This window comes from Muntiacus reevesi, chromosome 2 (genome assembly GCF_963930625.1).
Source record: "Muntiacus reevesi chromosome 2, mMunRee1.1, whole genome shotgun sequence".
In the NCBI taxonomy this organism is placed as follows: Eukaryota; Metazoa; Chordata; class Mammalia; order Artiodactyla; family Cervidae; genus Muntiacus; species Muntiacus reevesi.
Window position 1 is genome coordinate 281,089,134 of NC_089250.1, and position 25,952 is coordinate 281,115,085.

General features: G+C 48.1%; 1 pseudogene; it reads right to left on the reverse strand.

Annotated features, from left to right (window-relative positions):
• Positions 1 to 10,688: 10,688 nt before the first annotated feature.
• LOC136157730 (histone-lysine N-methyltransferase PRDM9-like) lies at positions 10,689 to 16,589 on the reverse strand (annotated as a pseudogene).
• Positions 16,590 to 25,952: the final 9,363 nt, after the last annotated feature.

Sequence of the window (25,952 nt, forward strand, 5' to 3'; positions counted from 1 at the left end):
GATGGTCAATACCGAAATCAGGTTGATTATATTCTTTGCAGCCAAAGATGGAGAAGCTCTATACAGTCAGCAAAAAGAAGACTGGGAGCTGACTGTGACTCAGACCATGAACTCCTTATTGCCAAATTCAGACTTAAATAGACGAAAAATGGAAAAATCACTAGACCATTCAGGTATGACCAAAATCAAAACCCTTATGACTATATAGTGGAAGTGACAAATAGATAGAAGGTATTATATATGCTAGACAGAGTGCCTGAATAACTACGGATGGAGCTTTGTGGCATTGTATGGGAGGCAGTGATCAAGACCATCCCCAAAAAAAAGAAATGCAAAAAGGCAAAATGGATGTCTGAGGAGGCCTTACAAATAGCTCTGAAAAGAAGAGTAGTGAAAGGCAAAGAAGAAAAAGAAAGAGATACCCATTTGAATGCAGAGTTGCAAAGAAGAGCAAGGAGAGATAAGAAAGCCTTTCTCAGTGACCAGTGCAAAGAAATAGAGGAAAACAATAGAATAGGAAAGATTAGAGATCTCTCCAAGAAAATTCGAGATACCAAGTAAATATTTCATGCAAAGATGGGCACAATAAAGGACAGGAATGGTAGGGACCTAACAGAAGCAGAAGATATGAAGAAGAGATGGCAAGAATACACAGAAGAACTGTACGAAAAAGATCTTCCTGACCCAGATAATCACGATGGTATGATCACTCACCTAAAGCCAGACATCCTGGGATGTGAAATCAAGTGGGCCTTAGGAAGCATCGCTATGAACAAAGCTAGTGGAGGTGATGAAATTCCAGTTGAGCTATTTCAAGTCTTAAAATGATGATGCTGTGGTAGTGCTGCGCTCAGTGTTCCAGCCAATTTATAAAACTTAGGAGTGGCCACAAGACTGGAAAAGGTCAGTTTTCATTCCAATCCCAAAGAAAGACAATGCCAAAGAATGCTCAAACTACGGTACAGCTGCACTCATCTCACATGCCGGCAAGGTAATGCTCAAAATTCTCCAAGTCAGGCTTCAACAGAGCATGAACCATGAAGTTCTCGATGTTCAAGCTGGATTTAGAAAAGGGAGAGGAGCCAGAGATGAAATTGCCAACAGCCATTGGATCATTGAAAAAGCAAGAGAATTTCAGAAAAACATTTCCTTCTGCTTTATTGATTATGCCAAAACTTTTGACTATGTGGATTACAACAAAGTGTGGAAAATTCTTCAAGAGATGGGAATACCAGACCACCTGACCTGCCTCGTGAGAAACCTGTACGCAGGTTAAGAAGCAACAGTTATAACTGGACATGGAATAACAGACTGGTTCCAAATAGGAAAAGGAGTACGTCAAGGCTGTATATTGTCACCCTGCTTATTTAACTTATACGCAGAGTACATCATGAGAAATGCTGGACTGATTGAAGCACAAGCTGGAATCGAGATTGCTGGGAGAAATTTCAATAACCTCAAATACGCAGATGACACCACCTTTATGGCAGAAAGTGAAGAAGAACTAAAGAACCTCTTGATGAAATTGAAAGAGGAGAGTGAAAAAGTTGGCTTAAAACTCAACATTCAGAAAAGTAAGATCATGGCATCTGATCCTATCACTTCATGGCAAATAGTTGGGGAAACAGTGCAAAAGGGGCTCAAAAATAACTGCAGATGGTGATTGCAGCCATGAAATTAAAAGAAGCTTGCCCCTTGGAAGGAAAGTTATGCACAACCAAGACAGCATATTAAAAAGCAGAGACATCACTTTGCCAAAAAAGGTCCGTCTAATCAAGGCTATGTTTTTTTCGGTAGTCATGTATGGATGTGAGAGTTGGATTATAAAGAAAGCTGAGCACTGAAGAATTGATGCTTTTGAACTGTGGTTTGGAGAAGGCTCTTGAAGAGTCCCTTGGACTGCAAGTAGATCCAACCAGTCCATCTTAAAGGAGATCAGTCCTGAGTGTTCATTGGAAGGAGTCATGGTAAAGCTGAAACTAATACTTTGGCCCCCTGCTGCAAAGAGCTGACTCATTGGAAAAGACCCTGATGCTGGGAGGGATTGTTGGAAGGAGGAGAAGGGAACAGCAAAGAATGAGATGGTTGGATAGCATCACCAACTCAATGGACATGAGTTTGCGTAAATTCCGGGAGCTGGTGATGGATGAGGAGGCCTGGTGTGCTGAGGTTCATGGGTTCGCAAAAAATTGGTCACGACTGAGCAACTGAACTGAGCTGAGAATAAAGATTTGTTGTAAGTGTCATGCACTGAAGCTAAGTAAGAATCATGCTGTTGTTTTAATAAAAGCTGTATCAGCATAGGATTTGGAGAAGGCAATGGCACCCCACTCTAGGACTCTTGCCTGGAAAATCCTATGAATGGAGGAGCCTGGTAAGCTGTGGTCCATGGGGTCGCGCAGAATCAGACATGATGGAGTGACTTCACTTTCACTTTTCACTTTCATGCATTGGAGAAGGAAATGGCAACCCACTCCAGTCTGGCCTCTGGTAGAGTTTCTGCTCCCCAAGGACTGGGGATATTGTCTGTCTCCTCACGGTTGTCCCGTGCCTGGAACACGACCTGACCAGAGGCAGGTGCTAAGCAAATATCTGTAAATGAGTGGACGGTCCGAGTGTGGAGATGCACAGGACAGGCGGCGTCAGGCTGCAGAGTGGGGGTTAAGTAGATTAGGAGGCCGAGCCGGGAGAGAGGCGTACAGGATTTCTGAGTCCGCACTCCCAGCCCCCTTGGGCTCAGCTCCACCCAAGCCCGTCTGTTCCCCAGACACCCTGTTTTCTACGGCACATTCCCTCTGGCCTTCACTCACCTGTATGTCCTGCCCTGCATGACTTAACAGCAGCTCCAAGGCTGCTCCTACCAGCTGTGCCTGAAGCCTCTTTATGCTGAAACTGGGATCCCAAGGGCGCCCCCTGAGAGGGGGCCCCTTCCCTGCCCGGGGCCGGGTGCACCTTGTCTGTGCCGTGGGCTCTGCTCTCTGCAGTTGTCTGCCTGATCGGGTCTCTGCCTGACCCAGGGCCGGGAGTGCTCATGGGTCGGTGTGTCCCCGCTGAGTCTAGCAATCCGCCAGGCCGAATCCTGCTGGCCTGCATCGTGACACTACAATTTACTGGTGACATGGGTCCCACCCTGGAGCACCGCTGACAACGTGCCCACTGGTCTCAGCTAGACTTCGCTGTTGGGCCGGGAGCCAGATGGTCAGTGCTGTTGGTGGCTGTGGGCATGGCTGCCATCACAAGCCTTCTCCTTGGGGCTCAGCGGCTGAGCCGTCAGGGTGTGTGCAGAATGCTCTGCAGACCTGCACAGGGGGTCAGCGCTGGGCCTCAGCCAGAGAGCGGAGACACCGACGTGGGGCGTGCCCTCCATTAGGACACTTTCCGGCCTCCTGGGCTGTTTTGTCCCACCTTCGAGGAACGGGCGGAGCTGCTGCACTCATTCTGCCCACCCGCTCCAGAGCTGCCCTCACTGACCTCCCCTGCATTGGGATCCGACCAGTACATTCCTGGTCCCAGCACCAAGCCAGGGCGCCCCGGAGCCCCGTCAGTTAAGGGGTCAGGGGAAGCAGAGCCGCTTTGTTTTGAGCTGGAGGGGATTCGTGTGGGTAGATCTCTCATTTCCTCCAGCGACACTTGTGCCTCACGGCGCCCAGGGCTCCCAGCCAGCCTGTGGGCCGCCGTGGGACCCCGTCTCCTGTCGGCCCCTCTTCTGACTGGTTGGTCCATGTTCTGACTGCTCGGGGCTTGGTGCTCCTGGGTTGAGTGTCTATTGTAATTGGCTAGGGTCTGTTCTTTTTTTTTTTTAACCAGTATTTTTTTTTTTTTTCTTTGAACTATGGCTGGCTTACAATGTGTTAATTTCTGCTGCACTGCTCAGGGATACACTTGTACACATATATACAATCTTTTTAAAAATATTCTTTTATAGTTTATCATTGGATACTGAATATGGTTCTCTGCTATGCAGCAGGGCCTTCTTTATCCATTCTACTTATGAAAGCTACATCTGCTGACCCCAGCCTCCCACTCCGTCCCTCCACTGCCCCTCCTCCTCGGAGAGCGCCAGTCTGTCCCCTCTGTCCCCGAGTCCATTTCTGTTTCATGTGTGTGTGCTCGGGTGTTCAGTTGGGTCTGACGCTTTGTGACCCAATGGACTGTAGCCCACCGGGCTCTTCTGTCCATGGGATTCTCCAGGTGAAAATTCACCGCTGGGTGAGTGCATGCCTGTGGTCACTCTGGTCTGTCACAGACCTATCAGAGGCTGTCTGCTGAGTGAATGCATGCTTGTGGTCACTCTGACCTGTCTCAGACCTCTCAGAGGCCATCCACCAGGTGAGTGCAAGCTCGTGGTCACTATGGCCTGTCACAGACCTCTCAAAAGCCATCTGCTGGGTGAGTGAAGGCAACTGGTCACTCTGGTCTGTCACAGACCTGATAGAGGCTGTCTGCTGTGAGTACAGGCTCATGGTTGCTTTAGTCTGTCACAGACCTCTCAGAAGCCATCTGCTGGGTGAATGTGGGCTTGTGGTCACTCTGGTCTGTCACAGACCTTTCAGAGGCCATCCGCTGGGTGAGTGCAGGCTCATGGTCACTCTGGTCTGTCACAGACCTCTCAGAGGCTGTCCACCCTTTGAGTGCAGGCTTGTAGCCACTGTGGCCTGTCACAGACCTCTCAAAAGCCATCTGCTGGGTGAGTGCAGGCTCATGGTCACTCTGACCTGTGTCAGACCTCTCAGAGGCCATCTGCTGGGTGAGTGCAGGCTCGTGGTCACTCTGGCCTGTCACAGACCTTTCAGAGGCCGTCCACCAGGTAAGTGCAGGCTCGTGGTTACTCTGGTCTGTCACAGACCTATCAGAGGCCATCCGCTTGTTGAGTGCAGGCTCGTGGTCACTATGGCCTGTCACAGACCTCTCAAAAGCCATCTGCTGGGTGAGTGCAGGCTCGTGGTCACTGTGCTCTGTCACAAACCTCTCAGAGCCTGTCCGCCGTGTGTGTTCAGGCTTGTGGTCACTCTGGCCTGTCACAGACCTTTCAGAGGCTGTCCGCTGGATGAGTGCAGGCTCGTGGTCACTCTGGTGCACAGTTTCCACAGGCCTGTCGAGAGGCACCATGTGGCTGCCCCAGCTAGGGGCCACTTATTGCACTCTTGCTGCCCCGAAGTTATGTCTGGAGAAGGCTAATCCCAATGAGAAACTACTTTCAGACTTCAGCTCACATCCCAGGAACTAGTCTTCCAGCCTTAACAGGTCACTCGGGGTTTCCTGTGTTAGTGCTCACAGCTCACAACCCCTAGAGAGTGGCCCGTATCTGGGGACACATGTCCTCTGCTGCTAAAAGTGACATTACACTGTGTTCCCAGGGATGGACCACAAGGGGTGATGGGAGAACGTCTGCCCTACATGATTGGAGGCACTGTGCCCCCAGCCCCTGCCTTCTCCCCACTCAGGTACGGAATGTGGGAGAGCCGGAGGGGGAAGCTGGGTCCCCAGTGAGACCCTCTCAGCAGAGCTGGGCCTGTGTCAGGCTTGGAGGGTGTGACCGAGAGTTTGCTGGACAGGACGGCACATTTAGAGGGCCTCCTGCAGTGCAGGTTTCAGGGCTAGATAGCAGCTAAGTGCAGAGCATGGTGGCTGAGCTGACGGCTGTGGATCCTGCAGGCTGAACGCTGAGCCCTGAACGTTGGAAGGTTGTCTGGAGTCACAGGACCTGCTTGCTCTCTCTTCTGAGATGATCTCAATGGGGACCCAGGTTCCCCTCCCCACACACACACACTGTCTAGAAGCAATCAAATTAAAGCCACTTCTCATGGTGAACCTTGAGGAAATTCAGGAAAGAAAAGAATACCTGCTTTCCAGCAGCCATCAGGCTGCAGCCATTCCCCACTGTGATCCCTGAGGAAACTCAGGAAAGAAAAGAATACCTGCTTTCCAGCAGCCATCAGACTACAGACAGTCCCCACTGTGAGCCTCGAGGAAACTCAGGAAGGAGAAGACAGGATGCTGCTCCCAGGTGATATGGTGTGTGTCAAAGGGATGATTCCAGTGAGATGGCTGGTGCATCTTCCCACACACAGAAAAGTGCTAAGTTCCTTAACTTTAGGTGCTGCCTCCTGGTTTTGAAGTCCTAAAAGATGTGTAATGAATAAAGCAACTCTCAACACCTGTATTATAATATTATTATGTCTGTACATAGGAAGTAGAGACTTTCCAAAGAACGACAGAAGACAAATCTCAACTTTCAGCGCACTGGCACCAGTGGTGGGCGCTCCCCAAAAGGTGCAACTAGTGGGGCAATTAGAACACTCGTCACCCTTTTCCCATGAGATTGTGGAATGGACGCTGACACTGGGGAATTGTTACGGGGAAGAACAATATCTGACTCTATGTTGAATGTTTTACTTTAACCTTTGCTTCCTGTTGGTCTTTTTGCTACAGAGATGCTGTCCATACCTAATGGCCTGCCTCAGGAAACCCCGCCCCTCTGCCTCTGTCCAGAACCTGTCCACCTGTGGATGGCTACAGCAGGGAGAATGTAACACATCTCCTCCCGAGGCTGGCCATTCCAGATATTTGCCAGATTAATGGCCTTTTTAATTTATTTCCTCACCTCCCAGCTCTGTGTTGTATCAAAGACACTGGCAAATAGACCCTGACAAGATGGTTTCTTCGAGATATAAGTCTGCTATCTTCTCAATCTGCTGGCTTTCCAAGTAAAGTCATATTCCTTGCCTCAGCACCTCGCTTCTGATTTATCGGCCTGTTGGGAGGCATGCAGAGTGAGCTTGGACTTGGTAACTACACCACATGCCTCGAAGTCAAAAAATCAAAACATAAAATTGAAGCAATATTGTAGCAGATTTAATAAAGACTATGAAAATGGACCATATAAAAAGATCTGAAACCAAAAACCAAAAGGAGCACAGTGGATGTCTGAAATATTTAGAAAGGAGTTCGTGCCCCTCTTGCCCATACCCCCTGAAGCCACACTGGACATTTAGGACCTGTCCATTCAGGACACCCTCTCCAGACCCCAGCTGGAGGTGCTCTGCCCCCAGTGCCCACCTGGGTCTCAGGAGGTGGCAGGGACCGACCCTGGGGGATCTCCTCTCTGGTCCAGGGGGGCATCACACCAGCCACCCTGTCTCCCTGCCCATAATAAATAAGGAGGGTTGTCAGCGCCTGGGTGAGTGATGCTGTGGGCACCTGGACTGCCTCGTCCTTGCGAGATTTCGTGTGAAGACAACACAGAAGGCGAACCAGCCAAGAGGGATCCAGGCAGCAGTGAACCCCTCTTTACAGGGACCCTGTGAGACCCAAGACTCACTCTGCCCACCCTGCTCCGACTTTTGGGAACTGGCCTGTGTCATTCTCTGGGCAGGAGGAGGGAAGGACAACTCGGTCTCTCTTCCACCTCCTGAGACCCAAGTCGCCATCTGGGGTCCAGAGAGGGTGTCCTGAATGCACAGGGCCTAACCGTTCAGTGAGGCCGGCCCTCGTCCACAGTGCACTGACCTGCTGCCGGGTCTCAGGTTCCCTGGCATCCAGCTCCCCCATCGCCAACCCCAGCTTGGTGTCTTGGGAGCCCCTCACTGGCCGGCACTCCGCAGGTGAAAGCTGCATGCCCAGCGAGAAGGAGGAGAAGCCGGTGGGGCAGGGGCCCAGCATGGAGTGTCCAAGGCCCTTCTGCACCCCCAGGAACACCCAGCCCCGCCTTCCGTGGCCTTTCTCCTCTTCAGTATGTCTCTTTGTGGCTGATGTTGCCAAACCCCTTCCTCTGGAACAGAAGGCTCCATGACCATGGAAGGGGTGGAGATGAGGAGGCGCTGTAGCCCTAAACCCAGAGAGCTTCAGAACCAGCTTCCCTGAGCCCTGAATGTACTGCCTGTTACATCTGTACCAACCGAGGCCGAGATCCAGGCAGATTCTCTGTGGAAACACTTTCCATGTCCAATGAGAGAACCAAACTAGGCCAAGATCTGGGCAGATTCTCTGTGGAAAAACTTTTCTGTCCAACAAGCGAGGACTTGTTAACCCCCAACTGAACCCCAAGACGTGGGATGTGCGTAACTCTGGAGACTGAAGGGAATGTGTTTGAGAGGCTTCTTCCCGGGCGGCTCCCTGAGGTTCCTGGAGTTACTGGACCCAGAGGTGGAGCACTCTTGCTTCTCTCCTCACTGCAGGCCAGACGGTGCCCCCAACCGCACAGCCCTGCTCCCCTGCCTCCCTGAGTTCAACAGAAACCCCCCGGTCATGAGGCCAAAGCTCAGTCTTCTTGGTGAGTAGAGCAAAGGCCAGTGGGAAGGGGGGTTGAGGCTGAAAGGTTTTTTGTAGAAGAAAGACACGGACGTGTGTTCCCGTGTGTGGTGGCCAGATGCTGCAGTAATTGATGTTCCCCACACATTTATGGGTGGGTTTTACTTTCTGTATTTTCTAAATTTCTTCTTTCTTAAACAGTTGCATATTATGAGAAAATTTTGCAATGCACCATGAGCACTTGCAAAATAAGATCTTTTGTTTTTTTCATTTCCTAAAATGTTGCAGTTTTCTCTGGTGACAGATGAAGAGCCTCCTACTTTTAAGTATTCATTTAATTGGCTGCGCTGGGTCTTAGCTGTGGCATGCAGGGCCTTCAGTTGCAGCATGTGGGAAATAGTGCCCTGGCCAGGGATTGAACATGGCCTCCTGTGTTGGGAGCTCAGAGTCCTAGCCTCTGGATCAGCAGAGAATGCTGCGATCTCCTACTTAAAAAAAGGTTGTTTATTTATTTTTGGCTGTGCTGGGTCTTCGCTGTTGTGCGAGCTTTTCTCTGGTTGTAGAGCGTGGGGGCTGCTCTCTCGTTTCTGTGCTAAACTTCTCCCTATGGTGGCTGCTCTGGTTGGGAAGCAGAGACTCTAGGATCTTGGGGTGCAGTAGTTGTGAACGGACTTAGTTGCTCCACGGCACGTGGGGTCTTCCCAGATCAGGGATTGAACCTGTGTCTCCACGGGTGTGGTCGACCTTAAGAACACCACGGACTTCACTCTGTGTTGGAGCTAGGTTCCGGGTCTCAGCAAGCGTGGCTTCCTGGTGCTGTCCCCACCCTAACTCACCCAGGGTGGGGGGCTTTGTGTCCACCTTGTCCCCTCGTGCAGCCTGGTCATCCCGGGACCCGTGCTGTGTGAGCATCTGCTCTGCTCACAGCGCACCCCGGGGCCCATCAGACTTCACTCATGAAAGGGAATTGTAAGGATGACCTATTCCATGGTTAAGAATTTCAAGGTCACGACAGCATTGACCAGAGAGTTCGGGCACATGTACGAGGCCCATGCATAGAGAAGCCGCGGTGTGGGCTTCAAGGACCCTCCGTGTGGGGGTGGGATGGGGGCCGGACGGGGATTTCCAGCAAACGCGGCTCCAGGTCTATTCTCGTCGGGGGGACGACTGTGTCCCTGCCTGTCTGTGGAGGGGCCCTGGGGCTGCCCAGCTCAGCAGGAACGGCAGGGGTGCGAAGGGAGGTCACCCTCCTTTAGCATCCCTGACCTCACACCCCCTCATCAGGGCATCCTAGTGCCTGAACGGCCCCTTCCTCATCTATCTGAGTACTTGGAAGGTGTCAGGGCTGGAGGACATGCAGAAAACAAATTCTGTAAAGCAATTATCCTTCTATTAAAAATAAAAAAAGATTAAAGAAAAAAACACAAAGGGCAGCAAAAGTGGGCTTGCATTCTCAGCCAACCTCTGCCAGTTTCCGCCTGTGCTTATGCATCAGACCAAAAGGCTGGTGCTCCCACCCTGTATCACAGATGAGAATACAGACACAGAGAGGTTGAGCATGTTGCCCCAGCTCATGCAGCTACTTGTGGCAGGGCTGAGACCTGGACTCCTGTGGTCGAATCTGGAGTCCAGATGCTGTCATGACCCCGAGGGAGCGGCAGAGACCAGACGGCCCATGCTGAGTCAGGCGCGCGCGCACACACACACGTGCATGTGGCCTTCACCTTTGCGGCTACAGAAGTCAGAGGGAAGCAGAGGGCCACCAGGAGAGTCCAAAGGAGAGCCGGGGTCTATAAGGAGGAGAGGCCCCACTTCCCAGGAGGCCGGGGAATTCCCTTCCTTGGTGAGTCTGACTCCACTCTGCATTCCTCTCCCTGGACCCAGGATTGACTGTCCAGTGACCTAACTGAGTTGGCTCCAGAATTATGCCTTCCCAGGGGTTCAGCTAACTGGACTCCACTGCTGTCAGTGATAAGGGGGGAATGAGTACATAGTCTGCGCTTCAGATTTGTGTGGGGACAAAATTTATTAGAAGAGGAGTACTAAGTAACCATGAAGGCAATTGGCATGAACATCTCCAGAACACTTAAGAAACCCTCTGCTCTTTAACTACTTCCTCTCCTGTCATGAAATTGGAAGGTCTATTTAACAAATAATTCTGTGCTTATCACACTGTTTCTTTAAAATATTTATTATATATTTATTTTTTTGGCTCGGCTGTGTCTTAGTTGCAGCATGTGGGAGCTAGTTCCCCAAGCAAGTATTGAACGTGGGTCTCTGCATTGGAGTTTTGACCCCTGGACAACCTGGGAATTCTCTCCTCATACTCGTGGGGACAGTAACGGGTCACAGGCCTCCTCTGAGGCCCCCTGAGAGCTGAGGCATGGGGTGGCTGCAGAAATCCTCCTGTGGCTAAGGTGTGGTTTGTTGCTCATGACTCACTCACACTCCCTGCAAACCTAGGTCTACTCCCCTGTGTGTGTCCTCTGGTGTCTGATGAGGGTGGATATCTGACTGAAGCTTTGCCCACACTCCCTGCAAACATAGGGCTTCTCCCCTGTGTGTGTCCTCTGGTGTCTGATGAAATTAGACCCGTGATGGAAACTTCGGCCACACTCCTCGCAAACATAGGGCTTCTCCCCTGTGTGTGTCCTCTTGTGTGAGATGAGATTTGACTTATCACTGAAGCTTCGCCCACCCTCCCCGCAAACATAGGGCTTATCCCCTGTGTGTGTCCTCTGGTGTCTGATGAGGGCTGACTTCTGACGGAAGCTTCGCCCACACTCCCCGCAAGCATAGGGCTTCTCCCCTGTTTGTGTCCTCTCGTGTGTGCTGAGACTTGACCTGTCCTTGGAGCCTTGCCCACACTCTCCGTATGTGACCTTCATAATCCCTGAGACCCCTGCCCCCATGAGCAATGTGCCTGTGTCCTCTGAATTCAGTTTTTGGCTTGTGCTGGGCTGGTCTGTCATTCTCTCATGCACCCCAGAAGCCCCCATTTGCCCTCCGGGTGAGTAGGAAAAGACCCTTGAAATCCTCTTCAGCCTTACGCTTTTCAGCAATTGTTGGGGCCTCTCCTTGGCCTCCTGACCCTCAGGTTTGTCGCTCGGGCTGTGTGGATGGGAATATCGCTGATTTTGACTGCCTGGGCAGGGATCCTCTGGTTGGAGGAGGTCTCTTTCAGATGGTCTCAGGAGGGTCTGAGAGGGGTGACTGCGTTGGATGTGTTGGCTGAGGAATTTCTGGCTGGAGAAGGCCAGAGAGCAGGAGGCACATGGGTGGATCTTGGGCTTCGGTTCTGCTGAAAGAGGAAGCTTTTGTCAGGTAGTTGGTTTGCCGTGGTCAGGCCCTCCCCACTCATCATCTAAGTGTTGACAGTGCACGATCTGTCTCCCATCAAGTGTCTTTACAGTCCATTTTTCCGTTCCACTCTTATTCTCTACATCTACAGAAATCCAGGAAGCGGGTGTCAGGGGCCTTTTCTACATATCACCCGTATAGGGACCTTCCAGCTGCATCAGAGGCAGCGTCTCTCCTGATAGAGATGGATCTGCAGGGACTTTCCCTGCGGGTAAGTGTCTGAAAAGTCACGTCACAGTGGCCACAGGTATTTACCCTACTGAGGGATAAGACTTGATGACTTAGGTGGAATCTCCTGAGTGGCTCCCTGTGAGGGGAGAGGGTCTATTAAGTTAGGGGCGCCTGGCCTGGAGCTCTCTGCATATGGGAGGCAGCACAGGGGGTGGTTGGAGCAGGTGTGGGTAAATCTGACTTTGTGGTTCCTTGTTCAAAGAGCAGCCTTGGTGCCAATCTCTGCAGGAAGTGAGTTTGAGCATGGACGAGACCGAGCGGCCCAGGTCCCACTGACTACAGGTCTGGCTCCTGCTGCCCAAACTGGTTCACAAATTGCTCCTCTTTCAGTTTCCCATAAATCATAAAATAAAGGCATATCCTTTCTCAAGCCTCACCAGTACTCATACCTCATTTATTTCATTCAGGCTTAATCCACTTAACATGCACTAGGAAGCCCTGTTTAAAAATATATCTCCAGCCAGACTCTTCACAACCTCACTCCCGAGCACATTAGCCAGCCCACTCTCCCCTCATGTCTGGAAATGAAGTGACCTCTGAGGAGACTCCCCGCTGCTGTCTCTTCCCAAAAGTGAACCAAAGCATCGTCTTAGCACAGAGAGCATGCCGCTTGCAGCTGAAAGCCTCGTGGTTGTTCTGTGTCACCCAGGAGGACCCCTGGGGCCTGCACGTGGACACAGGCCCTGAGGCTTCCGTGTCCAGTCCGGCCTCTTTCCTCTCCCTCTGTGCTTCCTCCCTCGACCCCTGGCATGGCCTCTCTTCCCCGCCCTGGGGCTGTGGCACTGGCTGCTCACCTGCCTGGAATCCTTCCCCGCAGGTGTTATCTCTGCAGAGACCCTGCCCCACCGTCCTGCACCACACCCCACCCTCTGCTCACGCTGACCCGAGGCACATTCCCTGCGCTGGTTTTCCTCAGAGCACAAGCCGCTGTCTGGTGTGAAGCCCCTGCTGCCCCAGGGCAGTGGTTCTGTCTGTTTCCGTGCGTGGAGCCCCGTCTGTCACAGAGCGTGAGCTCACATGACAGCAGACTGGAACAGTAACTGAATGGGCATCTCTGTACACGTGTCGCTTAGAAATGGGAGGAAATGAAGCAGAAACAAATAAAGGGCAGAGAGCTGGTAGGTGCTCGAAATGTTGCTTTTTGCTTCTCAGCCTTTTAGCAGAAGGTGATGTTGCACATTTTTTTGCATGAAATATTAAAAATTAGAACTAGCATTTTTGATATAAAATTTTTTCCTAACAGTCATATGAGAAGAATCAAATTCTGAGGCATTTTAACTGCAACTCAACTGACTTTGGACTGGATTGTCCTCTGCTTCGAAATCGGACCTCGGAGGCTCCCAGGATGGGGTGGGGTGCTGGAAGAGGGGAGACACTCACCTCTCCCGGTCGCGAGCTCACTCTTCCCCCTGCTGTTCCACTTGATGCCAAGGTCCTGACCGTACTCGTCCCCGTACCAGACCAGCAGCTCACAGCCCGGCCTGACCACCCGGCAGGTTCGGTAGAAGATCTGCCCGTGATACTGGAAGGCCACCAGGTTCTGCTCCTCGTCGTCCCGGGCACAGTTCACATACCTGGGGGCGAGGCCGGGAAATGGAAAGAAACCTCAGGGGATGAGTGCTCTCCACTCTCCGACCATGCCCAGCTCCTTGCCTTCCGCCTCTGAGGCCGCCCCTCATGTGGACCTTCTGTTCACACCTTGGACCAGGCCATGTGAATTCCCATGCTTTTCTCTCCTTACCTAAGTAGCCAGACTCATCTCCACCTGGACTGTCCGTGATGCTGGTGACCTCCAGCTCCTCTAAACTCTGAATTAAGTTCTCTTTCATCCACAGGACTTGGGGCTCCTTGGCTAGCACGCAGCCCTCAGCACTCACCCCAGCCTGCCTTCTCTCCCGAGGCTTTCTCCCATCTCCCCACGTGTATCCAGGGTCCTATTAGCTTGCCCACCCCCTCCCACGGAAACTTGGAGAGAGCTCTGATGTAGCTTGGGACACGGAACAGTAATAGTCTGTTCACTGTCTGCCTGCCCTGATGAAAGGAGAGGCCCTCAGAGAATGGCCCTGCTCAGGGCCATCCTGCCCCGATTCCTTCTGAGGCCTCAGGGCCCACCTCTCACGGGAACCAAGCCTGAGGAGGTTGTTGCCCACAGAAGGTCAAGGTCTCCTGTGTTAGGTCATCCTGGCGTGGGCAGTTACTCAAAGATAGAAAAAGTAAGGTTACTGCTCCTAAAATCATTTGGCAAATGTCTGTTTGCAGTATGTTCTCCAAAAGGACATGGGTTGTGTGATCTGCTTCAGTACCGAAGTTCACTGTCTAAACTGAAACATAAAGGGCATGGTAAGTGTCCACTAACTGAGTTAAAGTGTCCCTGGTGAACCTAGACTCCTCAAGTTGCTTTCAAGTCCACCAGTTTTGTTCAGCATATAGACTTGTATCTTGACGGCACATGCCATATTTTTATTTCCTTATTTCTAGTGTCTTTTGAAATGAAAGAGAGTGATATGGAGGGAAAATAGGAAAGAAAATGTGAAAGCTGCTGAGGGAGCCGTGTTGAGAAGGAAAGGGGCGTGGGATGGAGGGAGTCTCAATGTCTACACACTGCAGACTCACGGCACCCACCTCATCCAGTTGGCCCAAGACGTGTCCTTTCCATCCACATACTCGTAGCAGTTCCTCCCTTTGGTGATCTGAGTGTCAGAGAAAGAGTTACAAGCTTTCCTTTTTTTTTTTTTTTTTTTGGTAAGAAGCAATAGAAGAGCTATTTCCCTGTGTAGTCATTGGTGCTTTTCAGCCTGCATGGATTCAACTGCCAGTCGGGCCACACGGTAAGCTCCTTATTCATCATTCCAAGTCTGAGTGTCTTGGTTCATTGAAGGCAAGGGCTCCACAAGGGAGGAGTCACTTCTGTGTATCTCTACACTCTGCTCCCACCTCTCCTCTGACCTTAGATAGAGATCTAAGTGTCTGTAGACTGTGTTCCCACCTCTCCTCTGACCTTTAGATAGAGGACCTGAGTGTCTCTACACTGTGCTCCCACCTCTCCTCTGACCTTTAGATGGAAGTTCTGTGTTCACGCCCAGGACACACAGTACACAGGGCTGACTCTGTCATTGCCGACCGTGTTATCACCATCTGTGTCCTCCCATGTAGACATGAAGTGCTCCCCACCACATACAAGCGGTTAGAGGCCAGAGGACAGGGAAACGGGTGCTTCTCACCAGCCAGGCGTATCCACTGTTGGCGGCCTCTTCATCGTCTGTGATCTGGCCCTCATAGGGGCCAAAGTGCAGGCCCAGCGGCAGATCGGACGCCTCGTTCCACACTCCAAGCCCAGCGTCAGGGATGCCCGACAGTCTGATGTTTAACCCAGGGGGCAGCGTGAGGGCTGAGCGATTGGCATGCCCCTTTTCCACTGCACAGTCCTTTACAAAGGTTGGGGGCCCATGGGCAGCACAGCTGTCGATGAAGAAGTTCTGACACTCCTCACAATCTGGAGGTGAGAACAGGGAATGAGAGGAGTTATAGTGATGTTGCTGGTAGCAATGACCTTCAGAACGACCTGGGGCATTCATGACCTTTGGCCTCGATCTTGTACCCTAAGTCATAGATGAAGGGGATGATCGGGGGACCAAGTGGTGACGTGAGGTTAGTGGATCAAGGGCTCGTAGCCCCTTCTCCGTGAGTGGGCCAGCGGGGTCACTCACAGAGGTAGTCGTCATCCTGGGGCTCGCTGACCTCTTGGTACACGTGGCCCTTTCTTTCCCGTAGACTGTACCTCTTCACTCCAATCTCCTTTCCTCTGAGTTCTAAGATGGAGAACAGAAGCTAAGGAAGGCTGGTGGGGTCTGGGGAGTTAGTCCCTGTTTTATCAGAAAGTGTGAAATCTCCTACCTGTCCCTCTATACACTTTGTTAAAACTTTCTTACATGTAGTTTTCAAACTTTACTTTTGGAATTTTATGCTTTTATGATACAATATTAATTTCTTGGCCAGACTGCATGGCTTGTGGGATCTTAGTTCCCTGACTTGGAATGGAGCCCACACCTCCTTCAGTGGAAGGGTGGAGCCTTAACCACTTAAATACCAGGAAGTCCTTTCTCTATGCTTTGTTTTTTGTCCCTTTAACTACAGGTTCAGGAGACTGAGGCTCCACTGACCACAGATGCCCAGTTCAGTGATAGCATCTTGCACTTCCTGTTAGTAGGTTTAACTTCCAAACCATCTTACTTGGGAAATAGTTCAATGACACCTCTACTCAGACAATATATGGTAAGGGCTCATGATACCTAAGGCACTGAGCAGAGGTCTGGGCATAAACACTAACAAAGCTCGGTTCCCATTATCACAGCTGGATTTATTGAACTACTTGTAGGTGTCAGACTTTTCATTTAATGTAAGGCTTTCAAGCACTGTATGAGTCATGTACCTTATCCTCACTTTACAGATACCAATCAGGACCTCAGAAAATGTATAAGATTTTCCCAAGTCCCCAGGGCTAACTTCATGTCTCAGATCAGTCCAGCTTTAACCCATGCATACCCAAAGTCCATGCCACACACCTAGTCCATGCTTATTAGTTTTTCTATAGGGTTTAGAGGAACTAATTAGAGGAACTCCCCAAATTTTCTCTTACCGACTTTTTGTCTGGGGTGCTGTCCAGTGTTCCTTGCTTTTCTGGGAGTGGGGACCGGTTTCTGAGCCTGCTTGGAGCCACTTGTCTTCAGTGATTTTGCTGCTCCCGGCATTTCCTTCAAACCAGATTCATTACTTAATGGTGTCCTGGACATTCTCTTCCATGTGAGTAAAAGACAACATGCATTTCTTTAGTTCTTTAGGACTTTATGAAGTGTTTTCACATGCATGACTTGAGTTAATACTTTGACAATTCTTGGAAATACCTGATTTGTGGGGAGGGGGTCTGAACACTGGAGTGTAAAAAAAGGACCTACATGGATAGTGAATCAAAACTAGAATTGATATCTTAAGGTTCTTCCCCTTCAACTTTCTGAATAAAAGTGCGAGCAAGGCAGGGAGAATAGCTGGAGGTCAGGGAAAGAAGAGGGTAAGGGCTGGTAGATAGATCCGGGGGGTTTCTATTAATTAGTGGCCCTTTGATGGACGAGGAACTATGGTAAATTACAGAGGGGGCAAAACACATCTGGAAAATAAGGTGACAAAACAGTGAGATTAAGAAGAGAAAAGACGATTGGCAGAAACCCATTTAGACAATAAAGAAAATGTGATGAAAGCTACAGGGTGCCATGTCCTAGCGACAATGTTTGGAATTAAAGTAGCTGGTCTCATCAGTTCTCCTTGAACAAGGCTGTATGACTAGCTGGTTCTACTCAGTTTTCTGATCCATGAATTGGTATACAGGCTAATTCTTAATATTATAGTGGACATGAAATTTAATAACCTTCAACAAATTGTTGTGTGAGCTATTTAATACAGTAAGAATGTGAGCGTATATCTCTGGTATCAATTTATTCCCTAAACTGCATCTATATTTGAAATCTAGCTCACAGATACTATCTTCAGCATTCTTTGACCTTTCTACTCCTAGATGAATGCTTAAATGTGGAGTCACTCATTCATAAAGCATTCAGGGGGCCCTCAGGGACTTTGAGCTGGGCTTGGACTTCTGCGAATGAATGGGTGTGGGCTAGGCTCTCAAAGCTCGCCACACAGGGGCAGGCTAAACACATGATTCCAAACAGGAGACTTGCCTAATTGGAGCTCAGAGGAAGAAGTTGTTACTCCCTGTTATAAAAATGAGCATTTGAAATGATGCCCAGATGATCAGTTTCTACTCAAATGTGGGTAATCTATGTGAAGTCCTTCTGTTATTTTCTTATTTGTTGCTTTTCAGTCATAAACCTGAGGCTTATCAGGGTTGCAATTTGCTTCGTCTTATTGGAGTGGGAAGCTCTGAGATAGGGATCTTCTCTCCTTCTTCATCATGGACTGTCCACTCTACAAGCTGCCCGGCATGTCCTTAAGCTTCTTCATCTTGGACCATCCACTCTACAAACTGCCCAACATATCCTTATCTTCCCTTAGTCAGATGTCTTAGCATATCCCTCCCTAGCACAGCACAAAAGAACTGAGGTTGAAAACATCTCTCAGATAAATGATATAAAGATGTGTGAATAAGCTTCAAAGAACTATGGAAGCTTTAATCAGTTTGTAAGGGGTTTAGAGTACGTGCATTGGTTTAGATTGCACTACCAGTGATACTGTGATCCCAGGCATATAATTAAATGTTTTCACCTCATTTGTTTGGGTCTATAATGGTGATATCTATTTACCTAATTATAGGTACTGTAGGATTGTTTTAAGGTTTAAGTAAGTTTATTCACATAAAATGCTTAAAGTCTGAAATATTTTGAAAATAACATAACAATAGAACAGGATACTATGGTTGTTGTTCTTACTAACTATAAAGGTGGTGATGATATCAGACAGTGTGCTAAAGATTCAGGACAGGAAGGCTGCAGTCTCCAGGATCTCTGTGTTTTCTCCTATTCTCACCTGTGACTGGATCCATGAGGAGGATATTTTGTAAACAGGATTTGGGAAATACGCACCTTCTGGTGTTTACTGTGCTCCACTCTGTAGGGCATCGAAGAAGGTTTACCTAAAAAGTGATGAGAATCAGTGTTTTGGTTGGTAAATGTTTCCAAACTCTGGGTATTCTAATTAAGGACACATAATTCTAAGCCAGAGAGTGACAAAGACAATGATTACCAAAGGAGGAATGGAAAATGATTTCTGTATCATCAACTCCCATGGTTCCACTGGGAGCATTACATAATTTTCTTAAAATTAAAAAAAATATGAAACTTCATCTGTGCCTCATCTGATATTCATAAAATATCTAATAAATTTACTAGTCTTTCATGACAAAAGTACTCAACAATGTAGACATAGTAGGAAGTGACTGCAATATAATAAAGGTCATATATTGAAAGGCTATCTCTAACATCATAGTCATCAGTGTAAAAGATCAAAGAAAAAAGGCAAGGATGCCCGTTTTCAACATTTCTGTTCACCATAATATTAGAACTCCTAGCCAGCACTGTAGGTTAGAAATGGAAACAAAAGGCTTCCATTTGGAAAGAAAGAAGTAAAATCATATCTGTTCACAGGTGCCGGTTTTATGTGTAGAAAAATCTTTAAATCCACATACACAAAAAACCTGCACAGAAAGTTGCACGGTACAAAATCAACATTCAAATATCTTTCCGTGCATGAAGAATGACCATTCCACAAAGGAAAATAAGAAAACAATACTATTTATTTTTTATTTTTTTGAAGCTATAGTCGAGTTAAATTAAAAAAAAAATATTTATTTTTATTTATTTGTTTGTGCCAGGTCTTTGTTGTGGCATGTGGGATCTAGTTCCCTGACTAGGGACAGAAACGAAGTTCTCTGCATTGGGCATGTGGAGTCTTAGGCACTGGACAAATAATCTTATTTATAATAGCATTGAAAAGAATGAAGTAATTAGAAACAAACGTAAGGAGATGAAAGACTTATATGTTGAAAATTACAAAATATTGCTGAAAGGAGTCTGACATAAATAAATAGAAAGGCATCTCATGTTTATGGATTTGGAGGCTTAATATTATTAAGCTGTTCATACTACCCAAAGCAATTTAAACATTCAATGCAATTCCTATTAAAATCCCAATGGAAGTTTTTTCGGATATAGCAAATCCATCCAACAGTTAACACGGAATCTCAGAGCACCCCAAATAGGCAAAGCAATCTTAGAAAGAACAGCAAAGCTGGAGGCCTCAGATTTCAGAACACACTACAAAGGTACAGGAACCACAAGAGTGTGGATTTGGCAAAACATGTGTGCTTAGTCGCTCAGTCTTCTTGACTTTCTGTGACCTTTTGGACTGTAGCCCACCAGGCTCCTCTGTCCCGGGGATTTCTCAGGCAAGAATACTGGACAGGGTTGGCATTTCCTTCTCCAGGGGATCTTCTTAACCCATGGATTGAACCCGCATCTCCTGTGTCTCCTGCACTGAAGGCAGATTCTTCATCTGCTGAGCCACTGAGGAAGCTGGCTGGCATAAAGACAGATATGTCAATCAATGGAACAGAATAGACAGCCAGAAATAAACTCTTGGATACATGGTCTAATGATCTTCATCTAGGGTGTCAAGATAATGGGGAAAGTTTAATCCCTGTAATGAATGGTGCTGGGGAAACAAAATAACCATATGCAAAATAATGAACATCTTACATCTTGAAGAAAAATCAATTCAGAATGGATGAAACACCTAGATGCAAGACTTGATAAGACCCTTAGAAGACAACAAGGGTGAAGCCTCAGGACACTGAATCAGCAATGATTTCTTAGATATGGTGCCAAGTGCACAAGGATTAGGAAAAAAGTAAAAATAGACAAATGAGATTAATCTTAAAACCACTGTGCATCAAAGACACTAAACAGAGTTGAAAAGGCCACCTATAGGATGGTAGAAAATATTTGTAAAATCTGCATCTGATAAGGGATTACTAAGCATACACCAGTTTGAAGGCTACCTATAAGCCAGGAAGAGAACCTGTTTGAACATGATGGCACCTTGATATCAAATTTCCATGTTCCAGCATTGTAAGAAAACAAATTTCTGTGGTTTAAGGAATGCAGTCTGTTTTGTTAAGGCAGTCTGCGCTGACTAACAGTGAGAGAAGTATACACAAATGGCCAGCAAATATATGAAAAGATGCTTAATATTACTAATCGATAGGGAAATACAATTTGAAAACTTCTGTGATGGGCAATATGTATAAGAAGACAATAGCAAGTTTGGTAAGGATATAAAGAAATTGGAACCCTTATAAACTATTGTTGGCAATGTAAAATGTTGCAAGCTTTCTAGAAAAGACTATGGAGTTTCCACAGAAAATTAGAAGTGCTGTATGATCTAGCAATCCCACTCAAGAATGTGTTTCTGTAAAAAATTAAAAGCAAAATATTGACTAAATAGTGGGCAAATGTATGGTCATTGCCGTATTCTTCCCAATGGGCAATATGTGTGAGCAATCTAAATGATCACTGGTGGATAAAAGATAAAGATTATATATAAGACATATGTTATAGCTCTTATATCCACATGCACACAACAGAATGTTTTGAAGCCTTAAAAAAGAATTCTGTCATATGATACATCAAGGATGGGCCTTGATGATATTATACTAAGTGAAATATACCAATCAAAAACGGCAAATATGGCCTGATTCCACTTCTATGGGGTATCTAAATTAATCAAATCCATGGAAACAGAAAATATAATCGTGGTTGCCAAGGGCTGTGAGGAGGAAGGTTTGGAGAATTGTTCCTCAGTGGTTTAGGGCTTCAGTCACGCAAAATGTAACATTTCTATAGATTTGTTGTATAGCAATGCGTTTATATATCCCCAGTGGCTCAGCAGTAAAAAATCCATCTGCAATGCAGGAGATGCAACAGATGCAGGCCCAATCCCTGGGTTGGGAAATCACCTGGAGCAGGAGATGGCAACCCACTCCAGGATTCTTGCCTAGAGAATCCCATGGACAGAGGAGCCTGGTGGGCTCCAGTCTCTGGGGACGCAGAGTCAGACATGACTGAGCGATTAGCACTGTGGCCACTAACACTAACGTGTACATAGTTAGCAGCGGTGTGCCATACACTCAGAAACTGTTAAAAAGGTAAATAAAGACGAGCAGGTGTATGGTGAACCGAGGCGTATGTATTCCCCATGAAGAATCTCTCCTAATGTCAAAACCTTTGCAGACAACCAAATGTTTGGTTTTCATGTCCCTTTCACTAGTTTTAATAACATCAGGGAACAGAGAGACTTCCCTGGTGCACAGTGGATGAGAATCTGCCTGCCAGTGCAGAGGACACAGGTTCGATGGCTGGTCCAGGGAGATGCCACTTTCTGCGGGGCAGCTGAGCCTGTGTGTCAGAAACTACAGAGCCTGCACGTGCTCTGCAACGAGAAGACACTCACCGCAACCAGAGAAAGCCCATGGACAGCAATGAAGACCGAGTGTAGCCAACTAAATAAATAATTTTTAAAAATCTGGGACAACAGAAATCCATAGATGGAGAATCATAGAACTATCTAAATTGTTTTCTCCAGTCAGGCAGTTTAACTCTCATAAACTGTTTTAGCAGCAGAAGAGGAAGTGAGCTGCTCACTTCTATTTTATAATAAGTGTACTTTATTTTATTTACCTGATGCCATCTCTGGTCAGTGAAATGTGGGAGAGATCATAGAGCATAAATAATTCTCTCCAATCCTTTCCGAGAATCAAAATAAAGAATTAGTTTAACCTTAGGGTAAGGAGATCACTGGTCTTGTTTTATATACATACATAAATAATGTATCTTGACATAATATGTTAATCATTTCCTCTTTGAAGAGATTTAATCCAATAACCAATAACCAATCTGTTTGGTGAATTTATTTCTAAGGTTTGTTTAACTGCCTTTCACTAAGAATGTTTAGCAAGATAATTCTTTTTTTAAAAGAATGATAAATTTTAACCATAAAACTTTTGAGCGTTACACTGGAAAGCCTATACATTCATCTTCATTCAGGCTAATGTCAATATTCAGCCACAGCCACTTGGGAATGCTGAAAATTATGTTTTCCTTGCTAATGGCTGAGATGTAGTTGAGACCTAAGCCCAGGCTGGTTTCAGCAGGACACGTCCACATCCTCCTGGCCTCTCACCTTGCTGCCTTGGTGTCCATTCTTCATCAGAATCCTCAGTGTCATCTCCCTGGGGCTTGATGGCCTGCCTGCGGGGATGCATGAAATCTGGTCGAGTGGCTCTGAAACCTGGAAAGAAGCAAAACATTTGTTCTAAGAAGGGGAAACAAAGCATAGAAGCAATGGAAAGGGTCACAAAGTCAGGGAATCTGTGGGATGCGCTGGGGGAATCTAGAACAAGGCAAGAGGTGAGCTCTGCACTGCAGGGTCACCCTCCCTCTGATACAGAACTGCAAACATTTCCTCCAGGTTAGTCTCCACACAAAAGGAAACTGTGAGCAGGTGAAGCCACCTAAGAGCAGGCCAAGTGAACCCTGAGGGTGAAGACCTGTTTCAAGTTTCCCAGGCTCACAGGCGCCCAGCACTTCCTGTTACCTATAGCAATTAGCGCTTCGTAGTTTCTTTTCACATTCCTATATCGGATTTTTTCCCATTCTCCCATCTCTTCCCATTCTTCCTTGGAGAAGTATACGGAGATGTCTTTGAAAGCATCTTTGTCCTAAGGAAAATAATAGAATTCATCAGTGATTTACTAATCTAAGTCAGGCCTTAGAGCTGAGGCTTCTCCTCCACCTTTTGTGCGGGGAGTAGCCTGAAGCTCCTGGATGGTCTGTGTGAGACAGGGATGAAGACTTTCCTTCCCGACTGTGTCCTGCTTTACTGAACAAACACTGAGCATTTTCCTAACTCTCCCTGGACACAGAGCAGTTGAGAAGCTAGTGTCCTGTTTTGTCCCTCTCCACCCCACCATCTCAGACAGGACCAGGCATTGCCATCCTGTGTACGGTCACAGGGAAGTTCACTCAGCTGCACAGGCAAGCAGTCTGTGGTGCTTCAGGGACCAGCGCCGTGTCCTTCCTATAGAGCTGGCTTCGAGCCCAGCTTTGCTGCCTCCACCTCTCACCGTGGGCTTCCCCTCTGTTCTCCCGGCATTTCCCTCAGTGCTCTCCTCTTGAGACCTGTTCGGCCTCATGGCCACTGGAGTGCTCAAGGCCAAGGTGCCTGTGGAAGAAGAAGGTGCTGAGATAGCCCAGACCGGTGTCCAGAGCCTGAGCTGCCTGCCTTGGGTGGAGTATCCAGGGCAGGAAGATGAGGGGAAAGTCAGGGTGAGGGTATTGGTGGGATGGATGGATCCTGACTAGATATGACAGATCAGCGTAATATGAACTAGATTTGGTTTCTTTGGTTCACCTACAATTCAGCTGCTCTGAGGGAAGGCACTGGGAGGGATGTGACTGTGGGTGACGGAGGGATTCTCGAGGAGACCCTTAAATCCCTAACTGCTGGACTGGGGTCAGGCTGAAACCAGGGCTCTGTTCCAGTGAAGCAGAGGGAATGTTTTTCCAAGAAGGGTTTCGAGGATCTCCTCCTGGGGACTCAGAAAAATCTGGGCATAACGTAGGTTCTACGTCTAAGGGAGAAGTCGCTCTGCTTGAGGAAATCTATGTCCCATGGGCTGAAGTAACTGGGGTCCTCAGACAGGGGGACTGGGGATCTTTTTTCTGATGTTGAATGCGCAGGGTGAGAAAACTTGGGATCTGTGAGGCTGAAGGAAATCGTGGGTTTCTTTTTAAGGGACTTTAGGGCTCCGACAGGCAGAACAATTAGGGTCTTGAGGAGGAAGAGTTTTAAGAGCTCCCAGGCGGAGGTATTCAGGGTCTCCGAGGTTTAGGAAATTTGGTCTCTCTGCGGGTGGTATTTTTAGGTTGCCTCAGGCTGAGGGGAACTAGGGTTAATCTAGGTATTTGAATGTCGCATCAGTAGGGGATTCGGTGTTTCTGTGGGTGAAGGGACTTGTAATCCCTGAAGCTGACGAGAGGCAAGCCTGCTTCAGATTAAGACTCAGGTTAGTCAAAGTTGACGGGATTTCGGGCCTCCCAACCTGGAATTTGAAGCCATCAGGCTAAGGGTTTATGATGGCTGCACAGGACGCGTTCCCGTCAGCCTCCCCGCTGTCCTGCCGCGCTGCCCACCTTCTCCCCAGGAGCGTTAGAAGTTCAGCGAATTCCAGTCCTTAGGCGCTGAGGTGAAGTGACGGGCCAGCAGCCTGCCTGTACCCTGTCAGGCACAAGCGACCAATCGGCGTGGTGACTGAGGCAGTCTGGCCAATAGGCGCCCGGAGGGTGCGGAGCGCGATGGAGGCCCCGCCCCACCGCTCGGGGATTGGCTGCTATGTGGGCGTGTCTGCCAAGCCTCCAGTGCGCAGGCGCAGCTTGGCTGGTCTCTTTGTTTTCAGGCATGGCCTCTGAGACCTGGATCCTCAGGTGGGCGGGCTGTCCTCAGGCTGAATGTTTCTTTCCAGTGCCCTCAACTGGTATATCGGCTCCACCAGACTGACACCGCGCTCCCGGAGTTTATCCTAGGCCCACTGTGCCCTGCCTTATCAAATCCAGTTTTGGCGAGAACTCTTATGTGGTGAGTACTGCATTATTCAAGGGAAACGGTGTAATTAACTACATTCTGATGAGATGCACGATAAACACCGTATGGTCAAAGATTTAAATACAACGCGTGGAATAAGGATGTTAGAAAAAACATGGAGGATTTTTAACCTGAAAGTGGAAGTGACACTGATGAGCCATCTGTTTATTTAATGTAGGTATGAAAAGCCTGCAGAAATGAGGTATAAGTAAAACCTCAAAGCCTTGCAAGTGTTTTCTGTAAGCCAAGGCATCGATCTGGAGGACTGTGGATCCATAGAGCTGAGTTTGCCTGACACCTACTGGTTTCGCAAGATAAAATAGAGACACTGTTTCTGGCCCTTAGGTAGCTTTGCTCTCATAAAAATAATGTGATTTCCATGTATTGGAAGCAAGGCTACTGATTGTAGCATTAGTATCAAGTAGTGGTTGGGAGTCTGGATGGAGAAATGTTACCAGAAAAGCGAGTTTCCCTCTTGGTGGGTGTAGAGCCAGAAGGTACAACGCAGCCAAAGCTCATGGGAAGGAAAAGTGTATTACTTGCAGAACTATGGAGAACACCATGGAGCTTTCCAGAACACTGTCTCTGTAAACCACAAAGTTTGGTAAACTTTAATCTATGAGTACAGGCATGTTCCGGCTTCTGTTGTGACTCAGATGGTCAACAATCTCTGCATAGCAGAAGACCCGGGTTCAACCCCTAAATGAGGATGATCCCAAGAGGAGGGCAGGGCAGTCCACTCCAGTATTCTTGCCTGGAGAATCCCATGGACAGAGGAGCCTGGTGGTCCATGGGGTTGCAAAGAGTCAGACATGAGTGAGTGACTAACACTTTAACTTTACAGGCAGGTTCATTAAGGGTCTTGGGCTGTGGGAGACTCCAAGCTTCAGTTGATTGAAGTCTTGAGA